Raw genomic sequence first — 12,907 nt, 5'->3', positions numbered from 1 at the left:
AGCGATTTATTAAACAATTCGATTTTAGGGTGGTCAGTGTTCAGAATTTAATTATATAGGGTGTTCCGTAACCGGTGGTACAAGCGAGTAGGGGGTGATTGTATGTAAATCATTCTTCGAATCAACATTTTCATTTAAAGAAAACATAAGGAGACAGTCGTTAGTGAAAACAAAAGTGAATTTTGTAACTTCCTGTAGAATGTAGACATTTGCTCCCCCAGTCCGTATATCCTGTCCTATATAGAAGAGGAGTTTCATTAAACAGATCCTTAATCTGCTTGAATACCACATTGTTTTGGTGGTGCCCCCTTAAATTCTGAATTAAACAAAGAATGCATGACTCAGCCTGAGAAAGAACAGATATATCTGCGTGCTAGAGAATGCGCCACTCACTGTGCGACCGTGGTAATCTCTCGCCATCATCCCCCATTCACGATCTCCCTCGATAAGAACATTCACACCGCTGGTTGATACGTGTATGTACCGTGTTATTTAAGAATTTATCCATTGAACGTAAACCACGTCGTTTGTATCTCTACACTCTCTTCGCTCTTTACGTCCACTCTAAACATTCTATAAATTCTGTAGAATATGAATAATTAAAAAATGCATATCAGGAAAAACAAAACAGTAGGAAAGGTAGACTGGAAAGTAATGTCGTTTCTTTTACATTCAATCCAAACAAATTTTAAATAAATTTCTATTTATAATCAATTATGTAATCGCCCTCGTTATCGACAACCTTTTGACATCTAGTGTGCCAATTTTCACTACGAGATCGATAAAAATCAATAAGCTGATGAACAAATATTTAAAATTGCTAAAACGACAGTACTTTCCAATCCACCCAATATTTATACGTATCCCTTAGGTGATCTTTACTACCGGAGTCGAATACAACACCCCCGGATTATGAATACAATACACTAATCAAACGAAATGCACGTGATTTCGCCAATTTACAAGCGGCACATTGAATTTGCTTATCCCCCTCGCGATCGACGCCTGTCTTCCTCGATAAACGACCCCCGTGCGACACGGGCCAGTGACTAAGGGTTTTAGGAAACGCCAGCAACGTCTCCGTCGACAGGTAAACGAAGCCCGCGGTACCACCTGTAGACCGTAGACCGGATAAGGCAGTAACGAGTCGTACCACTCGGTTATAATAAGGGGGAGCCCCGATGCACGCTACGCTGAATACGAAACTTCCGGCGCGTCGATTTCCCACACAACAAAACCATGGAGTCGCGCCGCGTTGACCCGCGAACGCGCACGGAGTCGACCGCCGTTGGTAAGAGTCCGACTAATTAGTCAGCGTTTAGTTCGTTCAGCGGAGTCAAGGTCGTCCGGGTTCAAGCAGGGGTATCCGACTTCCGGTGGCCCGTCGGTGAAAGCTGCGACGATGAATTAATTTGACAAGCGGCCGCGTAATTGCGAAAATAATGTTGATTTATGGCGCGCCAGGGTAAAAAAACGAATGGACGACTACTACCTGAGCGGTTCTCTCACCAGGGCATCCGCGAAACGAGCCGCCTTTCTAACTCCCCCAGGTGAACATCGGCGACTGTATGCTAATGATATCAAGCGTGAAAAAGCCGCTGTTAATGACGCCGTACGCGCGTCTTGATTTATCAGATGGTAATTGGAATCGGTTTTACTGCCTGCTTAGAATTCAACTTCGTCCCATTAAAGTCGAACGGACGAATCGCGGGGACACCGTCGTAGGCTCCGATAAAAGGATATGCATGGAAAGCGACGGGGAACGCGGACGTCGCGCTCCAAAGACGCCGGAGCGTTAAGCCACGTCGCAGCGAGGACTTCTGACCTACTGTCTGGACGAAGATCAATAAACGCGACGTCGAGTTTCACAACAGACGAAACCTCGCGCCTTTTGTTGCACTCCTTGCATTGTAACATTATATTTCGCGTCTGGAGACGGAGTGGACCCCTTACATTTATACAGCTGTTTCGTTGGCTTGATATTTACTGGGTTATGTCTAGATTAGGTCTGACAAGTGTTGATTTTTCTCGGTTTCATAGGTTTCCTTTCGAAGTCTTCAAATTTATTAGGTTGTCCATAAAATTCGTCCCAATTTGTAAATAAAATTCGAAGGCACATTTGAATTTTGATGTACAGTCAGTCCCAGAAATATCCGTTCAGACCTGTACCAAAAATCGGCATGATCTTCCCAGACAAATCAATACATATACAAACAGTGGAAGTTCATACGTAGAATCCATAGTTACACGACTAATCAAGCTAGCCTAACTTTGACAGCCTTATCCCGATCCAGGGACACTATTTACTCAGATTAGTCAATAAAGTATCGAAACGAGGTAGCAAAGACATAATTAGTCAGCCTCTCAACGTGATTCAACAGCACTGTTCAGATATTCCCAAGAAATACTCCCAACCTCGCTAAACACCTTCACACCAACAAGGATGCGTCGATAGTAACGGCTAAACCAGTCGATCCTCTAACACTCCCATCCTGATTCTTCCTGTTTGCAACATCTCGAGCAGCCCTCGTTCTCGGACTAGTCAGTAAAGTATCGAAGCAAGGATGAAGGAGCAATGATCTGCTCGAACTTGGACATTATAGTTTCAGTTGCGTGAACGTAATTGCGGGCAACCTTGGCATTGGCGTCTTTCCCGCTCCGTTCCACGGCCACGTCTCTCTTTCTCTTTCTGTGTGAACGGATTCCATTCATTTACGTGGCCAGCGCTCCTCGAGCGTTACGACGGTGCGCGTGTTAAACTGCGCGTAGATCCCAGTCGTTTCCACGACGGGATTCAAGGGTACGGAAGAGGAGGGCGGTTGACGCTGAACGGGACGATGCCCCGGGACCAACGGGTGACAAAGTCGCTTTACGAGCGCGGCTTTTACGACGTGCTTTCGCGACCTCCGCGCGACAACTTCGAGTTCCATCCTTGAACTTCCTGCATGAGGTAACCGGCTTCTTGCACGACGTCGCGACTGATCGTTTCCCTGAAACCTCGTCGCGCTGCCGTTGACAGTGTTATCGCCGTTGCATGAGAATGGCACTTCTAACGTGATAATTTCGTAAGAGGGTCGTTGGAAGTCGTTTCCTCTTGGACTGGATGCTGAGAAATTTTGATCGTATCGACGCATGTCGTGGTGCACTTCAAAATAGGGGTTGTTTAGGTCATCGTTTTATGGACATGTACATTATTTCATCGCATTTCTCAACCTTTGTGCAATGAACCGCTCCTATATTTATTGAATTCCATAGATACCATTGTGTTCCACCTTATAACGGATGAATACATGTTAGTTGTTTTCAACTATTCCGATTCATGGACTTTCCAGACAACCCAATAAAAAAATATTTTTAATTACATATAATCGACGTCTTCGCGAATGAAACCAACCAATTTCTTCATTTGAATACTGGTTGTTCGCGATTGCTAAGTCGTACAAGCACCTGACGTTTTAGTTGTGAGGAATTTTCTTTTTTATTATGCCTCGTGTGACTCTCTTTTCTATCGCAGCTAATGTTTTGCAGATTCGTTAATAAATATATATATTTATTGTCGACAATCGCAGCTTTCCCGACATTGCCATGTTCTTTCTCTCCTGCCAATTTAATTACGACTCTCCGCTTTCGCATATGTGCAGTATCTCTTGTTACGTTTCTAGAATCAGTAGTACGCGTTTCCATTACGGTGCTATCGCCGTTTACTATGTGCGAACCTTGTCAGAGTCGTGCTATTAAATCGACGTTAATTAGGCTTGACTATTATAAACGAAGAGATATTTCGCACGGATGCTTTGTTCGGATCATGACGGTTCTATTGTATTTCGCGTGGTTTTGTTTGAGAGTTGGCCAAGGCGATAGCCCAGAAAATCACCATGATTACTACTATTGTAGTATCGCGCCCCTCCATACCCGAGAATAAGGAGCCAAACATGAACACGAATCGTAGGGTGCGGGATTGGTCGTGTAGAAAAAACTATCGATCCGAAGATCGTGGGTTCGAATTTCTGTGCCTTCTTTTTCGTAGAGACTCCTACGCTATTATAAGACTCGAGTGGACCTCCAATCTGTATTGTTAACTTGACGATATCTGCTTATATTCTCTGGTGATCGATTGTGTTGTTCTTTATTTTATTTCCTCTACGAAGACTTCGACGAACGACGAGTCATAGCTGTACAAACGACCAATAGGGATCCATGTACAAAAGCACCATCGGACAAAGAACAGAATAGATTCGTCTTATATAATAGGATTCGTCTTTAGTTCGTCAGGATAGCGTTCGAAGATTTCACCGTTGCTACATGACTCGTAAAGATGCATTCGCATCTTCGCTGTCTGGAATAAATTGGCTACTTCTGAAGATTCTCTCGCAACTTTTTCATTGTGCAACTCGACCACAAAACACTTCGCCGCGTCCTCGTTGCGGCGTTTGGAAATAAATTGGTGATTCTACATTGGTAATTGTAGGCTGCGCTAAAGTTAATTAGAGAATACGTGTTGCGGTGGGTGTGCCTAGCGTGATATGGTCTTGCACGGAAGGGAAAGCTTTAATTTTCTCTCCTCAGAATTGTCTTGGGACTCTTGGAAATCGGCTGCCAGCGTGTCAGGAACAAATGGCGTCCTTGGTCTAGGTAAACGCAGCTGCACAAGAATGTGTTCGTTCATTTTTAGACTGATTTATTGACACGGAAATACGTATTTGATAATTAAAGTATAATTGGAGTCGATAGCTTTATCTGTGCTCTGGTTCAACTGTGGAGTCTACAAACATACTCCAACTCCATACTACAAACACATCCATACTCCTATTTAAAAGATTATTAAAACGGCGAAGAAGCCATTATGCAGCTTGTAACGATTAAATTGCAAAAAGATGTCGTACATTTACTTGGAATGTTGCCCCACGTGTTGGAGTACGTTGAAATAGCGGCTTCGCATGGTCGTTTTGGAGTGTCGTCGTTCAATTATGTGAAAAATCGTCCCGATTATGTAGGATTATTGGCCAGCGATCCGTAACTGTTATATCGATAAAACGTTATCGTTAGATTACTTAGAAAGCTGTCCCGATTGCATGCGAACACGCCACGTCCTGGCGATCCTTTTGGAGAACGTCCTCGTTCGTTTGATTAGAAAATTACCTCGATTGCGTGGATGTATGACATGCCATGGGTTCAACGCAATCACCTAAATGTGCCTTGTCATTGATCGCGCTCTCGATTTATCGACGCTGTTATTGTTCACCCTTCCCCCTATTTTCATCGACAAGCGACCCACGTTCGTATCACCTTCATTAGAATTATAATTTTTGTTAACCGTTACACGTAAAGGCTGGACATGCCGCAGCTTAGGAGTCAATGAATAAAGGATCCCTCTTGTTTAATTGTAATTGTTTCGCCACGCATTGTGTGCAGATTTCGGTTAGAAATTCACGGACCCGATTCGTTAATTCGACTGCGTACCAAACGAAAAGAGAACGCGCGTCGGCACTGCATATGTTTACACCTGTTGAAAGAGGTTCAATTCCGTTTGACCCGAATCGCGCGATCAAATTCATATTATACCTACCTCGACCGCGTTTTCCATTTCTCAGCGTGGTGCGAAGAAACCTGACGCAAAAAGCGGCTGGGTATACGTATACGCAAATAGATGAGATGGAGAAAGTCCTCGTCTAATAATAAGTGGTACCGTTGAGGCGAATTAACTGGATGGATAATGGACTAATATACCAGTTCTTTTTCACGCCGGAACAGTAATTATCGCCGGCACTCGGGAAGGTCGTGTAGCTACAATCGTTTTGCTCGGTCATTGCCGCGATATTTCAGAGCCGTTTTAACACTTTTCCACGCTACTGAGTCACTGGCTGTGAGAAAGCGCATAGTGGCGTTTCATCGCGTCACATCTGCGAGAAATGTAATACCGTTTTGATATATTTCTACTGGTATCGTTCGTCAGTCAACTATCGTAAATATTTTAATTCGATAAAAATTGAAATAGCGAAAAGAAAGATTCCAAGGGAGCATTAACGGAGCTACGAGAGTTTTCCATTCAAATGTAAATTTTCGATGCCGCTTACCGAACCGTTCGGCGATTAATTCACGGTGGAAAGTTTCGTCGTGCAAACAACGACAAGAAACGCTTGCATATTCTATCACGATACCAGGAATAAACTTTACGGTCGTAAAACGTCGATGTAGCGTCGCTGGGATTGCACAAACACGTTCTCGTGCAGAGGAAAAGGAGCACTACGCACGAAATTGCTATACTCTGCTCGATTTACCAAGAATGTATTTCGCGTTCATCAAGTCTACCAATATAAATGAAAAATGTGCAAAAGAAGAACCAGTACATGTTAATTAAGGACCGATTAGTTGTACTGTCTTCAAGCATCGTAAATTTCATAGATTTGTAAAACAACGATAGTTACAAAGAATACGAACAGCAATTGTCATAGGTCACCATGGATCACTGTAATTAACCAATCACCACAACTTCGTAACGAATGTTTTTCCAACTAAACTATTTATAGTTTTTTTATATAACACCAGCACATACGACTATCCGTTCGTAAATCAAGTAATACGAGGTTAGAATGACGTTGGAAGTGTAATTATGTAACGACTTTGGTCAGCGACGCGCGATGATTTATGCGCAAACAACGGAGCGGTTTTCAATCGCGAAAGTAAAAAAGTATCGTGTAAATCATGTTTCATATTGTTCGTGTAGGAAAAAAAGAAACAGAACGTGCAAAAAGTGTATCGTTGACCAGAACGCCTCTGCGTCCCCTGAATCTTACATGAACGCGTGGAGAGAGAGAGAGAGAGAGAGAGAGAGAGAGAGAGAGAGAGAGAGAGAGCCAGTCGCGACGAGAAAATCTCGTGGCTCCCAGAAACGACACAATTTCTGAAATAATTACCGACCTCGGCGGGTTGCCGCCCATAAATTACCGCGAAGACGACGCAAAGGGGACGACGAGAAATGATTTTAGTGCAAACAGTTTTTCAACGTCGGCGGACATCAAGGTGTTGCGCCACGGTGCAAGAAAGTCATCAGGACGTCTATCGAGGGGATCGGAGACGGCAAAAAAGCCACCGTTACGGCAACAAGCTGCGTTGCAAATCGTTTTTTTCATCTCCATCTCCCTTGGACGTGTATAATTGCTAAGCATGATCGAGGAAGATCGAGGGAGATCGTCGCCAAGGATGGTATTCCCTGCGAGCAGAGAACAGGAAACGCGTGGCCTGAACGTCAAACTGTTCAGCCAATCAACGACAACGTTCGTGTCAATAAAGATGCTTATGCGTTATAGCTATTTGTACGCGCGACAATTTTTCCGATGATATCAGGCGGCTCGTTTAGTATTGCAGAGTCGAGTTGCAACTGAACGCTGATTTGGCTTTTAATCGGAGAGCTTTATCGCGAGCCGACGCAGGGAATTATTCTTTAGTAGTGGAACTGTGAGAAGGAACTGTCAAATCCTCGATCGAATTTTATTTTGTTCTTGGAAAGTTATTATTATATATTCACCCCTTTCTGCAACAAGTGTGTTATTAGGGTGTTTATATTTTCTACAGAGATCGATATATTTCCTCGAAAATTGGCGCAGGTATTATTCGATACACGTACTTTTATAACATGTCCGATACATTTATATTAAACATTCGGTGATGCCAGAAAAAATTCCCAAATATCAACGTATCTTCAACACGAGTTTCCTTTTGAATAAATGGTGGCCTATAATTTGTGGCACGACTCATTCGAAAGAGTGCGTCAGCAATCGTCGCAATCACACAGGTTTGCTACCTAATGACACGAATTGCCTTGTTGGCGGTATTTTCGTTTGGAAGGTTGTTCCTGTCGTTAGCAAACGAACAACTTTGTTGGACGTGCGCGTGCACGTAACACGCTGTCGATTTCCCGGTGGAAGGAGCCGATCGGTTTAATTATCGTTCCCGTCACGTCGCTGCCTGACGTAACAACCGACGATACCTCTCTTTCGTATGCCACCGCTAACGCGATGCATATCGGGGAAAAGTTGGCAGAGTTATTAGAAGGAGCTCGCAAGCGCGGCGATAATATCGAGACCGTGCAAACTCTTCACCAGGGAACGTCCTCGTCTCTGTTTTTTCGCAATGAAACGTGGCAGAATAGTAGACAGAAGAGATTGAAGCGAATATTAAATCTTCTAATACCAAGGGTCGGAGAGGGATACTTTATATCCAACAAATATAAACATTTGGTATTGCTGGTGGATGAAACAAATAAAAAAATAGAGATCAACAAAAGGATGTACTTTTTGAAGCAATTAATGTCTTAGGAACATACGTAGAAGAGGATTTCTTTATTATAGTAACGACTTGAGGGTGTAAGACACCCTTAAGCATAATTCAAAGGCAGGAATAAAATAAAAACAAAGCCTGAAGAAAGTCTGGAGTCGACGTAAAAATTCGCGTGGTTTAATCAAGAACGACCAGGGCCAGCGAGTCTGTGAAATCAGGCATGAGACGGTCGCCTAATCGAACACGCGCGGATGTTCGAAGCGTGCCGAAGATCGTACCCCCGCTAGACGAATGCTGCCGTGCGCCATTCGAAGGTTCGGTTAGAGAGAAACACTTCTCTACTTCCGTCTCGCGCTGAAAAAGCCGGGATAATTATAAAACGGAGAAAGCTAATTAGTAAAATCCAATTAGCCGCGGCATCGCTTTCGCGCGCCGCGCTATCTCCCGTCCTAATACGTGGCGCGATTTTGGTGGAGCTGGTAATTAGCTCGACCATCCTCGTTGACACCAGAGATGCTCTCTGCTTGAAATCGTTCGTGAAACGTAAACTCTTCTAAAGATTGGCCTGAAATGACTTTAACCTGTCGGAGGTCCTAGGATTGGCATTCAAGCATATGTATTTAAAGCTAGGCTAAAGGTTTATATGAATAACTATATCTTTCTAATCAGAGGAAAGAGAAACTAATTGAAATAATTCTTTGTTACAACTGCGCTATAAATATTATTGTTAAACGTTTGAAAGACTTCTTAAAAAAAAAATTCCAATGTTACCAGACGCAACCTTGCAACACCGTGACAGTTCAATGCCCCGACATACAGTTCACATACGTCACCACACCATTGGATAGGTCCCTGAGAGCTGAGCCAGTGAAAGTATTAATTTCAATTAACGAAGTAAAAATATGAAAGAAATAAAAAAATGGTTGGAGGCACGTAGCAACGTCTGGTGAGGAGGGAATCCCAGATGGAGCTCTGGAATCCCTAGGACGAAAGAGATCGGGTGGAAGCGGTGCAAATGGCACAGCCGCGTTCCTCGATCCTCGCGAGCGTGCACACGCCCTTCCCATATTTTTTTTTCTCCCGTAGTGTCGCTGACGTATACACCGCTGGAACCCGACGTCCTCGGTGGAATGCATTTCAGGTACCGGCGGCGCTGTACCGAGAATTGGGCCCGTCGCCCTCCGTGGAATGCAACCGTCGGGTAATGTCGTTTCGCGATTATGCTCTAGCACATTTTCTCCGGGACAAGTACGTGCCTCCTCGTGGGCCCATATCCCACGCGTAACTTCATCGCCGCGTCGGCGTCGGCGCTACGAGGTACGCAGATCGTGCATCCAGATACGAAATGGCATACGTGCCGGGGCCCGTTTTCCACAGGCGGATCTCCAGTTTTGCTGGTAGCCTGTAGAACCAAACCTGCTAACCGAGGCTTCCGTGCCTACCTTTGTCGTCCGCCATTTGTTTTCTCGAGACTCTTTACGAGAAATCAAACGACCTCGCCGAGCCTAAAAATTTCTGGGCATTTTTTAGAGATAGCGTGTATTTCCCTGAGGTATGCCGGATCGGTATTTTAATCTAAACTCACGAGGATCTTGAGGAAAATGCTAGAAGATTTAAGTGCCGAGGGATGAAGGGTTGCATTTAGCCCCATTTTTCGACAATTCCACTACCACCTACTCGTTTCTGTTACCGCAACCTAGCCTAGACCAAAGCTCACCAGTCGGAGTCCTTCTCAAGCCTCCAAGGACGCCTCTGCCTACATCGCTCGCTTTGTCTCCTTTCTAGAACAGAACGCTGAAGCAACGAGACTGCGACGCGTCCTTGAACGTTCAGTTCAACCTGTCAAAGATCGCGGTCCATGTGTCTTGGATATTTCACGCTATCTCGTTCCAAATCGAGTGGAATCCTTCGAGAACAGACGAAACAACCTCGACGGAGCGTTCGCTTGTTCTTCCCACCTTGGCTAGGGTCCCTAGCCCGATCTAACGGGCGTCGTTGGCACGGTGACAGTACAACCGACGGTGAACACACGGGTCACGCCTGCAAGGGCCGCGGGATAATGTCAAACGGCCGTAAATTACAGCCGAGGCGAATCCTCGCAGCTACATAACGTGGGAGTCAGAAGGCAAGCCGAGACATAATCGTGCAGGGGATAACTCGCCCGGACTTTCCCCTCGTTTATTATTTTCTCGATTAAACGGGCCGTGCCGCGGGGCCTAATGCTGTCACCTGGACGAAAGGTCGAGGCATCCACCTCTGTCGATAGGTCGATATTGTTAGCGCGTTCTCAGTAGGCTCCTCCTAGGTTCAGGTGTGTCACCTTTCGCTCTGGTACTTGGCGCCCATTGGTGTAGACGAAACCTCGGCTCGATAAAGGTTTCTTCGAGACTCATCTACACGATTATCTCGCGCTATTGTTACTGCAATGCGTTATGCGAATAGGAATTTATAACGAAGATTTCGGGAGTTATTCGACTCGAGCTGTCGCTCTAGATTTCTCGACCGTCACGAGATATAAAGTTGCCGACGGTTCAACTTCAGCTACCGTTTGAAATTACGAGTCTGAGGTAAGAAGTACAGTTTCGCTCTCGATTGCCGCAAACGCAACAGCAAAAGCAACCGGGCAAAGAAATCACTAGTTCGCGGACACCAATTGACCGATCTACGAGGCGAGCCAACGAGGCGTACACTATTACCGCTCGAAGGAAAAAGAACAATCTCGACGAAACTTGCGAGCCTGTTCGAAGGAGGTGCAAACGAGATGCTGTTTAATCCTTCATGGATTTTATGCTATAGGTTGAATAGGAAGCTATTTTTTGGTTATTAACAAGTGAATTCCAAATAAAGCTATATCTTCTACGTACGAACATTTTCATTTGTTCAAGCAGAAGATTAAACTGGTGAAACGATTAAGCGTGAATGGTAAGAACTGAATCGAATTTTCCGAGCCTGAATAGGTCGTTCCAGGTACCGCTCGGGACTCTTTTCCTGGAGAGAGGTCGCGATTTTAAATTCTTCCCGTTTCAGCGAGCTCATTTATTTGCTACCGGGATGCCGATTGTTAGACGTGATCCGACTGAACACGATCCCGACAGTATAGTTTTGTATCGGCTAATCGAGATTCCCGTGTACAGTGTAAGAACTCAGCTCGCCAACAGTTCCTACTCGCTGTCTTTGAGCACATGTATCCTTTTTTCGACGGATGCTATTGGGATTCACCGCCGGCACGAAATCGCGATTTCAGTGACTGAGAGTCACGACCGTTGCAGCTTCTTGAATAAATCATTCTAGTATAAATAATTATTTTCATGCGAACCGAGAAACACAATGTGAACACCAAAGACGTGGTTCGATGCTTATTTTCGCGCATTAGTTCGCTACGAAAATCCAAATACAGAATCAACGCTTCGATTACCATTATACACGAAAAGATTAAACCACAACTCTACGTTAAGGTCTCACTTAGAATACAGGAGGTAGTAAACAAAAATTATTTTTGTTTTCCAAAAAATATCTAAGGTTTCTTAGCTTTAAAGAGACCGCAATTTGTGGAAGCTAGAGCATTGCACACGTGGATGTCGGTTCATGCAGGATAATTAGAAGTTCTTGTCGTTCTACCGCGATACCCACGAACGATAAAACACGGATTCGCCCGTCGCTCGTCCCTCGACGATCGACAACGAGACTCTCGCGTGCAATTAAAACGTAACTCGCGCGTTTCTGTCGGCCAGCACGTAACGTCACGAGTTGGCAGCTTGTCCGTGTGTCGCGTGTCTTATTTTCTCATGATACCCGTGTTCCCGTAACACGGAGACAACAAGGCGTCGATGACTCCGGATTATGTCACTAACGACCGCGCACGAACTCTCACTTTTACCAGAACGCGCGTCTTTTGCAATCGCGTTTTTAAGAACCGAGGCACTCGCCGGGAGCATCCGCTAAGTGGCTGGATTTGTAAATTCCTAGAGCGAGAAAAAGCGAAGCATCTCTTCAGGTGTGCATTTTAGGTGCGGGAACTCGAGTAGAGGGTAAAGGAGAACTCTTGCACAGAGGGTTAGGCTGAGTATCCCTCCTCGATTGACGAGTGAATCGCGCTGGCGCGAAGTGATGTCGCGTCACGGCGTCAAAAATTCGTGGTGATCAAGGGTTAATTAGAAAGTTCCTGATTACGTTGGTGTCAGCCCGGAAGCCAGCTTGGAATTAGTCAGGAATAAATTTCGAATCCCTCCGGTTTCTCTCTACCATCCTGAAGAGTTTCCCTACTTTCTCTGGAAACTGTTGCGGTTGATTGACGGCGACTGATTGGGAAAGAGGGTCGTGTCTAAATATTACAAAAACTTCCAAACAAGTATGGTGTTAAACAGTAGTTTGGCACGTGTATTCGCGAAACGTGATAAATGGAATAAAGTTCAGGCCAAAGAAGAGGCACAGAAGTTACGGACTAATTGATGCAGCTATTTGTTATTAATAAATGAGTTCAGACACAGCGTAATGTACAGTCATACTTAGCAATCTTGCTTACTCGACAACACAAAGCTGACTGTCCTACGTTCGAATCGTCCTCTCGCATACGCGTTGTATGGTTCGGATATAAATAACAAGGCGCTAAATACAAATTATCTTACAACAA

Source organism: Hylaeus volcanicus, chromosome 2 (genome assembly GCF_026283585.1).
Source record: "Hylaeus volcanicus isolate JK05 chromosome 2, UHH_iyHylVolc1.0_haploid, whole genome shotgun sequence".
Taxonomy (NCBI): Eukaryota; Metazoa; Arthropoda; class Insecta; order Hymenoptera; family Colletidae; genus Hylaeus; species Hylaeus volcanicus.
This window is presented reverse-complemented; position numbering follows the sequence as displayed.